Source organism: Leptopilina boulardi, unplaced genomic scaffold, assembly GCF_019393585.1.
Source record: "Leptopilina boulardi isolate dan_hultmark-lab unplaced genomic scaffold, ZJU_Lbou_2.1 LbouV2_202, whole genome shotgun sequence".
In the NCBI taxonomy this organism is placed as follows: Eukaryota; Metazoa; Arthropoda; class Insecta; order Hymenoptera; family Figitidae; genus Leptopilina; species Leptopilina boulardi.
In genome coordinates, this window is record NW_026137755.1 from 2,646,072 (window position 1) to 2,658,358 (window position 12,287).

Sequence of the window (12,287 nt, forward strand, 5' to 3'; positions counted from 1 at the left end):
AGTAATTATTATTATTTTAAATTGTAAAAAAAGAAAATTATGCTCTAATTGTTAATAAATAAAAAAATTCACTGGTAGGTTAAAAGAATTTTAGAAAATTTTCTTTCGAGAAGAGAAGTGATTTAATGACATTCATGTAATTATAGATCTGAAGTGTTTCTCAAAAAAAAAGAAAAAAGGAACTTGATATGAGTTAGTTTTTCACATTTTGCAAGCAATGAAACTCTCTCGTGAAATGGCCTGGTCCAGGCGACAGGATGTGTCCAGAGTCAATTTCCTGAATGTGTTTCAATTTTCGCTGTACTCGATAATATAATACGCTTCACTGGCTGAACGACATTTTGAAAACGAAAAGCAAAAACTCATGGCCGCTGGAAAACTAAAAACGTGCTGTGAACTATATAAATAAATAAATGACTGATGTAGGTTATACTTTGACACCTCCTCTCTCATTATTTTGATACAAAGAAAGATTTTTTGTCTTGTCCAATAATGATTTTTTATTTTCAAATTTTTTTTCATAAATTAATAATAATTATAATCCCAGCATAATTGAGTATACATATATTTAATTCTACGAGCATCTAGAAAACATCATCCCTTTTTCAATTGAAGTTTATTTATTTAAATATTCTTTAGATGATGTGAAAAAAATTTAATTAACGTTTGCAGGCAGATTTCATTCAGTATATTGACATTTTATAAATTTTTAAAAGGCGTAAAAAAGGAGAATCGAAAAAAAATATAGAGAGATGAATATAAAAATAATTATGGAGCCCTTAATTAAAGTTCTGTCAATGTCTCGTTAATTAACCAACGAACTTTCCAGTCGGTTTTTTTATACACCTACTGTAGGTTTTTATGGAAAATTTCATACTATATACATTTGTTTAGTTTACTTATTATTCAAAATTATAAAATTTCTTTTTTGAATGATAATTTTAATTCTTTAAGGTAGTTTTTTGCGGGCATTTTTGGTTTCAATAGGAGAATTTGAAATTTATTTATTCTTCAATAAAAATAGTGAATTCCTTCTTTTTGTCAGACGTAAATTTGTCAATTTGTTATCTCAGTAGTAAGAATCAGTTTGTAATCAGACATTTAGAGATTTTATTCCCTCTAGTCAAAGTAGTAAGAGTCAGTTTATAGTCAGACAGAATCTTTTTTGTACGTTATTTTAAAACTAAATTTCAACTTTAAAAGAGGAAAAAATTTGATAAAAGTAAATTGAAGAATAATTTTTTTTTGTTGAGATAATATAAAAAATAATTAAAAGAGTGTGAAAGTTGAATAACTTTCTTTAAAGAAGGTTTTTAAACATAATAAATTTATAATTAGTTTAACTTTTTTTTATAAAAGAGATGATATAATAAATGATATTTAAGATTAAAGTTTTAAATCTCTTTGACAGGCATTCTGGCTAATAATTACCTGTCTCGACGACTTTGTCCTTTCTGATGGTTAATTGTCCGTTCCTTCCTTCGACTAACGTTCAACTGTAAAGCAAGCACAAAGCCACCTCCATTCTGATTCACTATTTAAACTTTTCCTTGGTATGCGGACAATTCAAGCGGCCATTATTTTGAATCTACGATAAGACTTGTATTTTGCCAAGAAATATCACAAAACAGATTATTATTATTATTATTATTCTCTCTGTTTCTTGACAAAGAAAGATAAGACACATTTGGAAAAGTTTCAAAAAAAAAAATTTTTAATTTTATTTTCAGTTAATGCCCGTATCAAAAACCGCATTGGGAAATATATTATAGACTTTTTATGTTAAAAACATAATTCAGAATCACTACAAAAAAAAGTGTTAAGAAAATATATATGTATATATATATATATATAACTTTTAATTAATAAAAAAATGATATAAAATAACTTTTCTTTTCCTACGTTTTTAATGAGTAGAAGCTTGTTCCATTAAAAAGGAATCTTTAGAATGGGATTTTTCGATTTCGTAGATGTATCTTCTTTAGAGCGGCGGCGAGGTTTTTGATAGATGAGTCTAGAAGAGATTAAGGATCGTTTTAAGATCGTCTGATGATAATAGAAAGAGTTTAAGAAAGATGGAATCGTAATTTCTCTTTGACGTTAATGTAAAAACATTGGGAAAATGATAACAAAAAAAGTAGAAGAACAAATTATTTTCACATTTTTGCTTTCGATAAAATTTGAAACCTTTTTTTGCATTTTAAAAAAAATGTAATCTTTTTCGATTTATTCCTATACATATATAATGAATGAAATATAAAACTTATCTCTTTGGGTATTGTATATGGTTAATCGAGAAATCCATGAATCTCGACCTCTCGCGGTGTTTCGGATTCAAAATAGGGTAGGGGAGGGGATTCATATCAACGTAAAACCGTTGCATATCGCGTCTCATTTTGTGTACACAAGGTAAACGAAATTTTCCAGAGACACATGGATATTTCGAACCAAAAGCGCCCGAAGGATTTCCTGGATTTTTTGTCAAATCCTCTCTTTGTATATTTTTTTTACGAAAGCTATATTTAGTCACGTCTACTAAACCGTGGACATCTCAGTGGTTTTTTTTCCTGTCTGATTTTCTTTTGTGCAAAACAAAAACCATTTTACAATTGACAATATATGAATTGTATTCTCTTTTGCTTTTTAGTGTTTTTATTTCAACGTTCATGGAAATAAAACGATTGAAAAAAAACAAATTCATAAAAATTATATAGGAAATATTCGCTAGAAGAATATTGAATTATTCCATTTAATTAAAAGTAGGCACTTTTAGATTCGAACCTATTTTACCGCATTTATATCCTTTCGTGTGTGTTAAATTCAGCTCGGTTTTTATATAGTAAAACCGAGATATAAAATGGTCAGTTCTTTTTATCATCTCGTTAAATTTGACTTCATAGAATTTATATACATATATATACGCGGAACATCAATAGCCATTTTGAGTTGTTCATTTTATGAAAGGAAAAAAAATAATTTCGTCAAATTTATATATGCACTATACTGCTCTTCGAGTGCCTTTTTAAAGTGCAAACACTATGCGAAAAGTGAAATTAAATGCAATAGAATTATGGATATGACGAAATTTAAAAAACCAAAACTGACATTGAAACGTTTTAAATTTTTTGTAAAAAAAGACTAATTTAATTTATCATATATGATGAAAAATGTTGATCCTTTTTCTATTTAGAGTAATACTTTTATTGATATATAAATTTTTTTATAGCTGTCAATTTCCTCGATAAAATTATTAAAACAAGTTTTTTGAAATTTTCAATATAGGAGAAATAGTTTTTTTTTAATATTTCAAATAAAATTAAAAAATGTAACCTCACTTTTTTGGATAGTGTGATGCAATTTGTAAAACAAATTTGATTCACGTTTGCGGCTGTAAGAGAGCGAATGTGGCATATTGTCGTAAAAGAGAAAAGGGACATTTAATAATGCATTTGGGACAAGGGTATAGTAAAAGATGAAAGTGATAGAGAAGCGTATAGCAACCACGTTAATCACTCAGAGATGGTTTCAGTTTTCATGGTATGCATTATAAGATTAACGAGTTTAGTGCCATTGGAATCACCATGGCAAGAACTCATTAACAGATAGCTCCTGGGGAAACGATTAAATTTTCCCTGCTTTGCTCAAAAAAATTTTCATTTTTCCCTCCTCCAAAGTCTTTTTTCCACAAATTATTATCTTCAATTTCAATAAAACAAATTCAATTGATATCGAGATGTTGAAATTTAATTGGAAATAAATTCAATTTACGATTCTTTTGTCAAAAAAAATTTGAATAAAATTCATTTTCAAAAGAAATATATAAAGAAGATAAAAAAAAATTAAAAAAAAGAACCTGAGGATTTGATTGAGAGTTAGTTTAGAAAAGAAAATAAAGAGATTCTGCATGCATAACCAACCAATTTCCTATATATGTGAGTTGTAAAAAAAAGGATTTCATAATCCTACCAACAAGCTGGGAAATACGTTCGTCTATTTCCCTCCGGTGATAGACTTCGTTTCAAAATGACTCTTTTACGTGACTTACGATTTCATGCACGTTGACTTGTTCACTTCGAAAAGCTTTCTAACCTTTGAGATCCTATTTTCTTTTATGTCACTCGTCAAAAGTCCTGCTGCCTTAGTGTCTGTCCCTTTCAATTTTATATCTTCAATAAAAAATAGAAAAAAACGTTTTCCTAATGTTCTCACATCACTTAAAGTGTCATTTATTTCTCCGCACATCAATTTTTACTACAATTCTTAATTTTTTTTCCAGTTTCGTTTAGTCAATCTATGGAAAATTAAAAAAAAGAATTTTTTATTTTTACTTCTTTATAAAAAAACCAACTTCATATTTTAGCTATCAACTGTTTGGGTAAGACGCCCTCTTGAAGTCAAAATGGCGATATCGACGATTATAATACAATTAATATATGTATTATAATTAATTATTAATATTATAGAACTTTGTACAAAAGGGAGAATTTGTTAAAATAGCTTTTTAAAATAATACATATAGCTTGAAAAATATGTCTCGAGACATATACACGGAAAATAGATTTGTGTTCTAAAATCCTTACGTGTTGCTTTTGCAAATGCTAAGCTTATCCTATGGGTTTCGCCATGCATTCAAACGAGCTACATACATATATATATGTACGGATATTGGAAAGAGACAAGTAAGGAGAAAAATTGTTGCGACGTTGATATCAACAGCAATTCGATTTGCGACCCAAAGTTGAAAACAAATTGATTTCAAATGTTATTATCGCTATTCGCCATATATAAGAGAGGAAAAATCTTTTCTTTTTTTACGTTTCATATAAAAAAAGGAGGAAAAAATTCATTTAGAAAAAAATTCACGATTAAAAAAAAGAAAATTTTTCTATTAATGGTTGTATATAATTAAAATCAGAATTTATTTGTTGACTGCGGCATTTTTTTTTTGGTGAGAAATTCATGGTTCATTAAAGACGAAGAGAAACTGAATTCTAGTGCCTCCAATCTTCCTTTACGTTAACCCTCGAAGTAAACCATTTTCAACGGTGGAAATGTTATTTATGTTACCTCGTGATTTATGCCTGCTAAAATCGGAAAAGGAAGGCGATTAAATTCTCACAATGTCGCTCTATCTCTCTTTTATATAAATATATATATATATATATATATATAAACATTTCAGTCACAGTTTAAGAAATTCGAAAAAAGTTCACACCCTTTTTTCCTTTAAAAGTACTTTTTTTGAATCAAGTAAAAATTATTTGGTTTACAAATCAAATTCTAGAAAAAATATTTTTATAAAATGTTTTATTGCTTATTAAGGAAAGTTAAGCCTTAAAATAAAAGTCAATGAACAGGTTATTTTATTACTGTTTAAGTTTGTGTTTTTCTTTATAGGTTAGAAATAAATAGATCTGCGAGGCACATATAATTTATCGCCTCGATCGGATTCAATTACTCGCGCTGAGTCTCGCCGCCCTGTATATATATATATTCAAAGGCACTTTATCCCAGAGGGTTTGAGCTAACGAAAAGAAATTTCCAAAGTACGTGCCGGCATCGTTTCTATCCCTAAATAAGGTGTAATTGTGTGAAGACCCTTTTGGACGCAAGTCTCGCCAATAGTTGAAATGTAATTTCGTTTTCCGATCCCAACACACACTGAAAGAGAGAGAGAGAGACGTATAGAGATGAGAACAAATTAGGTTAGGCTAGTCACGCCTCGTGGTGTGTTCTGTGCTCGTAATTCTCTCGTGGGCACGGATTCTCTAGTCTTTGTTCCCGCACTATTTTTTTTCTTCCTACAGTACTTCATTTTCATTGTCCTGTAGGATATTTCACTTGCTCATTCCATGGAACCGGCGTATTTTTTCCTTTTTTTGCGAGGAAAATAAAAAATAGCTTAATATTTTTTAAAGTCAACGAATCTCGTAAACAATTTGTAAATTTTCAACATATAATATATAAAAAAAATATTATTTGATACCAATAAACGCTATTATTAAAAATAAATATTTATTTAAACCAAAAATTGTTATTTGATTAAAAACAACATTTTTTTCAAGGTACGTATGTTAAAAAATATGCCTAATTAATTTTTTTGATTATTTTTTAATCATGTGAAAAGTTCAAAGGTCTTTATTTACTGTTATAATACCATTCATCAAACAATTATTTATCTTTTATAAAATTATTCCATGTAATTAATTTATTTTTTGCACTGTAATTTAATTTATTCGGCTTGCATTTTGCATATAGGGAACAATGATGATGTAATATAAAATATTCAAAATACCTTTTGAGCAATATATACACACCAAGTAGAAGTTCAATTAATCGCAAATGCTCAATCAATATAATCCGTATATGTCGTATGCACCACAAATAAACGCTCTTTGTGCTCTTTCACACATATACATATATAAAGCATGTTACATAAATCTTCTATTGCACATTTTATTTTACTCTTGCTCTTTCATTTCTTTGTTAATTAAATTTTTCATTATCATTTCTTTCACGCTCCTAAACCTTTTGTTCTTTAAATATAATTCTTTTTTTTGAAATATTCGAATTTCAAATTTAAAAGTTCCAAATTATAAGAGGTTTTTTATTAGATGCTAATTACAGTTAGATAAATTTAAAAAAAGGAATGTTATGGAAGAAAATCTATCTTGTGTGGAAATCTGGAATTCAAATATCTTAGAGAGAGAGGACGAAACCAATATCTTAGGTGATGTTCAGGACGCGTGGATATCCATGAGAAATTTTCATATCGAAATTTATTCCATTGCACAGAGACAGAGAGGGAGAGAGAGAGAGAGAGAGAAAGTAATGCTTCAATCAAGAGATTCGAGGTATTTGATTCAAGTATATATATACAAATTCCTAAATTTATCCAACTACTTCTCGTTTACATCAAATTTTCAAATACAGTTTTTTACAAATCCAATTTTTTGCGTAACCACTGTGAATCTCATTTATATGCATAAATGTTTAATGAACAAAAAAAAGAATTTATCCTAGTTTGCAATATATAAAGAAATCAAAATTTCATGCGCTTACTAAGTTGGCGCAATGCAGTGGAATATTTTTTTCTCAGAAGGTTTTTTTTACGCGCACGTGCTCTTGGTATAAAGCTCGTTTTGTCAGGTTTTGGACATGGTTTTTCGCGCCAGCATCGTGCGTCATGTTGGATATCTCTCGTCCTGTGTGTATTCTCTCTTTCTCTCTCATGTATCTTTGGTGAATTTATTTCAGATGTTTCATTTTTCATTTGCAGCTTTCATTTATATCCGCCTAGCATCTATTTTTTTTATTCTATATCTCTCCCTCTTCACCACTCCGACAAGTCTTTTAACTATAATAAATCGCGCTTGAATTACTCTAGCGTTATACTCGCAGTCATATATCCATTTTTTTATGTACATGCCTATGCTGATAGGAAAAACAACTCCACTTCTCGATATTTTTCAGTAATGGCAATTTTTTTATTTTTTATATTCACTCACTTGATTATTTTCAATTACTTCAAGCGGAATAATTGAATGATATGAATTATTTGAAACTACCTGTTTTTTTTTTTTTTTTTTTTTGAAATTCTCAAGAGTTGTTGAAAACTAATTTTACCTTGGTGAGGTGAAAAAAAGAAAAAGAATGCAGAAATTTCGCTTGCTTTTTTCTCCTCTTCTTGTCTGTCAGTAAGAGATTCATGTCTTTACCGCCACAAGAAATACTTCAAGTTGAATTCGTCTTACAAGCGATTTTCTTGGATTATTTTCTCCTGTCTGGCACAATGAACTAACTTTTTGAGAGTTAAGGATAGTATAATAATAGTAGTGGTGGGAGTGAAAAGTAAACTGCAGCTGGAGCGAGCATACTCTTATCTTGAAATGAAATCCAAGTTGCCACTCCCCAAACTACACTTCAGATGCGAAGCACGGAATAAAGCTATATATGTACAGCTTTTGCAAAGTGTAGTGTTCATTAGCCTTGCCAGTGTGGTCCAAATGCAGACTTAAACGGCGAGCTACTTTTAACTAACAAACAAAAGGGTTTATATCTTCACGCCATTGTCGACTGCAATTTTTTTTTTCTAAAGATTACAACTTTTATTAAATCAAATTAAATATTTTTCCCTTCAGTAAGAATTTTTCCATGAACATTAAAAAATAAAAATCCTAGTATGAAAAAAAATTTGCTCAAAATCATATACTTTTGCATTATGTATAAACTCTATTAACTTCGACTACTCACTATCAGTGGCAACGGTGTTATTAATAAATTTCACAGTATTGTGTATCATTATCTTTTTGGTTTTTTTTTATAATCTATTATATCTCATCTTTGAAAATCCCTTCTGCAGAATATTCATGCAAGGGTAAAATAGACACGTAGGGCATATGGAAACTTCTCTCTCTCTTTCTTTTGCCTTTTACTACGTCTTATTTTTCGCCACGAAATGCCTTTACAGTTGTGGCATTCAGGAATATTTTCCCCCCCAACACCCATGGGTTATATGACTCCTGTACATAACCGTCTAGGAACTTTTTTTTTTCTTCTTCAAAAAAGTGGAAAATAGCTCTCATACTTTCGTGTGTAAAAGCCTGAAGGCAACACCAGAGAAACCAGATCGTTTCAGGGGACGCGAAGAAATAATCCGATAGCGACCTCATACATACACATGTATGAATAATTTCACGCCGGAATTCGCACGTTTCCTTTTTCGTCTCTCCCTCTGTTGCGATGTAAAAAGGTATATCCAATGAATGAAATCAAAAACCCTTTCAGCTGTGTAACTGACTATTTTAGAAAACACCTATACGAAATAAAAATGGAAAATTTTTTGTCTTCTTCAAGTATTCAAATTCTAAGTAAAAAAAAATCGATATTGAATTAAACAGATTCTATAAATTGAAAAAGTACACACCAGAGTCATTAGAGACTATTTTATTTTGTACCAATTTCGAAAATAATGATCTGATGATAGTTGAGTTGAATTTTTAAATTGTTTGTCAAAAAAAACATTTATTTCATACTGAAAAAATATATGTATATTGTAAATTTAATGGTATAAATATTTTTTGTAAAACAAACAAACACGTTTTGATCAAAACAACAAAAATTATCTCTCTTTTTCAATGCATGTTATTCGAATGAAAAATACCGAGTAATACTCTTCTATTCTTTCTGTACATTCCGCATATCAAAGCCACAATTTATTTTCAAAAAATAGAAGAGAAAAATATTTCGGGCATTGCTCTGTTGCTTTCAAATAGCGATGCGTTTGCAAAAAAGGGGATAAAAATTGTATAAATAAATTCTTCTCTCAATTGATATAAATTGAAGAGAAATTATTTTTTTTTAATTTTTCACTCACGCAACTATACTAAAATTAAGAAAACTAATAAAGAATTGTATATATTAAAGACGGCCTTTATTTATATTTATTTGTTTTTTATTTTTTTTTATATGAATTACATTCATAAATTTATATAATTTATAAAATTATGAATGCATAAAGGAAACATTTTTAAAATTAAAAACATTTAGTTTTCATTTATTTAAAATATTTGAATTATCTTTAAAGGAAAAGAATGTATACAAACTTATTTCATTTTTCACAATGTGTAATATAATAAAAAATGGCCAAGAGCGTAAAGCCACTCAGTCACGCAAACAACAATCTCTTCAAAAAAAAGTTTTTTTTTTCTTTTCAAAGAAAACTGAAAAGAAAAGAGACTTTCGAGTCTCGAGGACATTGCCGCAAGCAATACTAAATTGCAGCTATTATACTTTCTATAAGTTCGAGGTTATTGCTCTTAAAAATCTTATTCTTATGTAATTTACAATTACATTGAAATGAGGAGAATAAAGAAAATGATTCTATATTTTTTACCTACATAATTTTATTAATAGTAAAAGACGGTTTTTGTCAGACATATTGACTAAATTAAAAAATCAGTAGTAAAAATAAATATTTAGTCAGACTTTATATAAGTTCTGTCATTTTATCAGTAGTATAAATCGTTTTCAGTCAAACCTAAAAATAATGTATAATTTTTTCACCTGGATAATTAATATTATTATTTATTTCGTGTGTTGATAAAAATAGATTTTAATTTTTATTTTTTTCGATTGCTTATTTTTATTATAATTATTAGATATTAATAATTTGAAAAAAAATTATTTCTAAAATGTGAGTACTCTTACGTTAATAACTTTTCGCAATAACGTTAAAAAAAAGAAAACAAAAAACACATAAAATTTGAAAAAAGTTTCTTGTACATAAAAAAGGTTCAATTCAAAGTGGTGCCTGTGTATGAAAGTAAAATGCAACGAGAGAGTGCAATTCGGATGAGAGAGATGACTACGTTTTATATGAAAATTACCGGATGCTATATCAGTTCTTTTTTTATTTTGAGGGGCGGTAGGTTTTTTCTTTTAATCGTCGACTTTTAGTTGTCAGAGTTTTTACGAGAGTGACACACAAGCTCGTCGGGATTTTAATATCAAAAGGCCCCCTAGAAAATGACGGAAAACGCCCCACACTAAAGCAAAGTGAAAACTGTCACTCTTTTACACTCGATCAACCTTGAGTATTCAAATTCGATTATATCATAATCTAAACAGACTGATTTCGTTATATATAGTTTGTCTTTTTTTTGACATACCTAGAGCAAAATTTGTTTTCGTTTTTTTTTCTATTTTTGTTAGGTTTTCCTTTTTTTTGGATAAAATTACATTTTTTTAATATTTAGTTCCATTTTCTATTAATATGTATTTTTACTTTTTATTTTGCATAACATTCTCCTTCATCTTACATTTTTCTTTGAAGTTGTTGAATTAAGAGACAATTTTTTTTGGGGTAAAAAATATTTAAAGCAGGGGGAATTTTGCACAAAAATTCCATGCACAAGATGTTTGAAATTCTCTTTGTATATCTATACTTGTATGCATATACATTATATGGTGCAAGCATATGTTTTTTCTTGACTTAATGAAAAAAAATTAAATTTGCATATAAACCACTGCTATGGGTTAAAACGACATTTTGTTGTTAGTCCGGTATTTGATGTGAGTGTAGAGAAAGTCTCCCCCCCCCTCTCTCTCTCTCTCTCTCTCTCTCTCTCTCTCTCTCTCTCTCTCTCTCTCTCTCTCTCTCTGATATATGATATTCAACGTTAAAGACATTATTGCAAATTCACAAAATACCAACATGTCTGCATAAATTCTATTGGTTCCAAATATTTTCTCTATTTTTCCTTTCTATATGGAATTTTTTTTACGATCTGTTGCAAAATACATTTTCGTCTCTTGAAATTAAGCGATAAATTTCGAAACAACTTTTCCTTTTTCATATTTTTTCTTTTAATTCTACATTATTAAATTTTATTTCTTAATTTATTTTATTTGGCGCAATTTTATAATAATGAATTTAACAAGAAGCTAGTGAAAAACAATTTATCACGATTATTATTATCATTGCTCTCGTTTGTATATATATATATATATATATATATAAAGAAGATAATCCACTTATTTCCAATTTTTCTCTTTAGAAAACTATGTCGATTCATCATGTCACGTTTCTGACGCTTATGATCTTTTCTTCCTCTTCAATTCTTCGTTCCAAAGTCAATCGTTCAATTTTTATTGCTGTTTCCACAAGTGACTTTACTTTCTGATATGTATGTCGTTTATATAAAGTCGGATATTTGCGTTTTATAGACGACATATTACATTCCATTTTCCTGTAATTGATTTTTTAATGCTTTTTTGAAAAAAAGCATTTTTTTAAGAAATTCGAAAAATCATTAAAGTAGAAAAACATTAAAAATTACGAAAATATATATTTTCTATGTCAAAAAAAGGAAAAATAATTCTTTATCTAAAAGTTAATAGATGAAATTGGATGTAAAATCAGAAAAATCTATGTCTTGGAAATTTTTCTCGAGTTATTCGATCACTACTAAAGAAGGGATTTGTTTGGAAGGAAAAATTCGATTTCCTTGAGTGCGTTTTCGAAAGTGGTTGGATTTCATACTTGAATAGTTCCATCTTCTTACGAGACCATTCAAGCAAAAATCGATTTTAATTAACTCTCTCTCTCTCTATCTCTTGTCTTTTTTTGCGCTAGCTATAAACTTACATTTAATGCTAACTTTCGCTGACAAAATCGTCTTTGAAAACAAAGCCATTTATTCTTTTTAAATTGAACCCTAAAAAAATAGACTAAAAAAAAGAAAATCTATTATTGAACATTTGATTCAAAACTCTTTTTTTTTAGG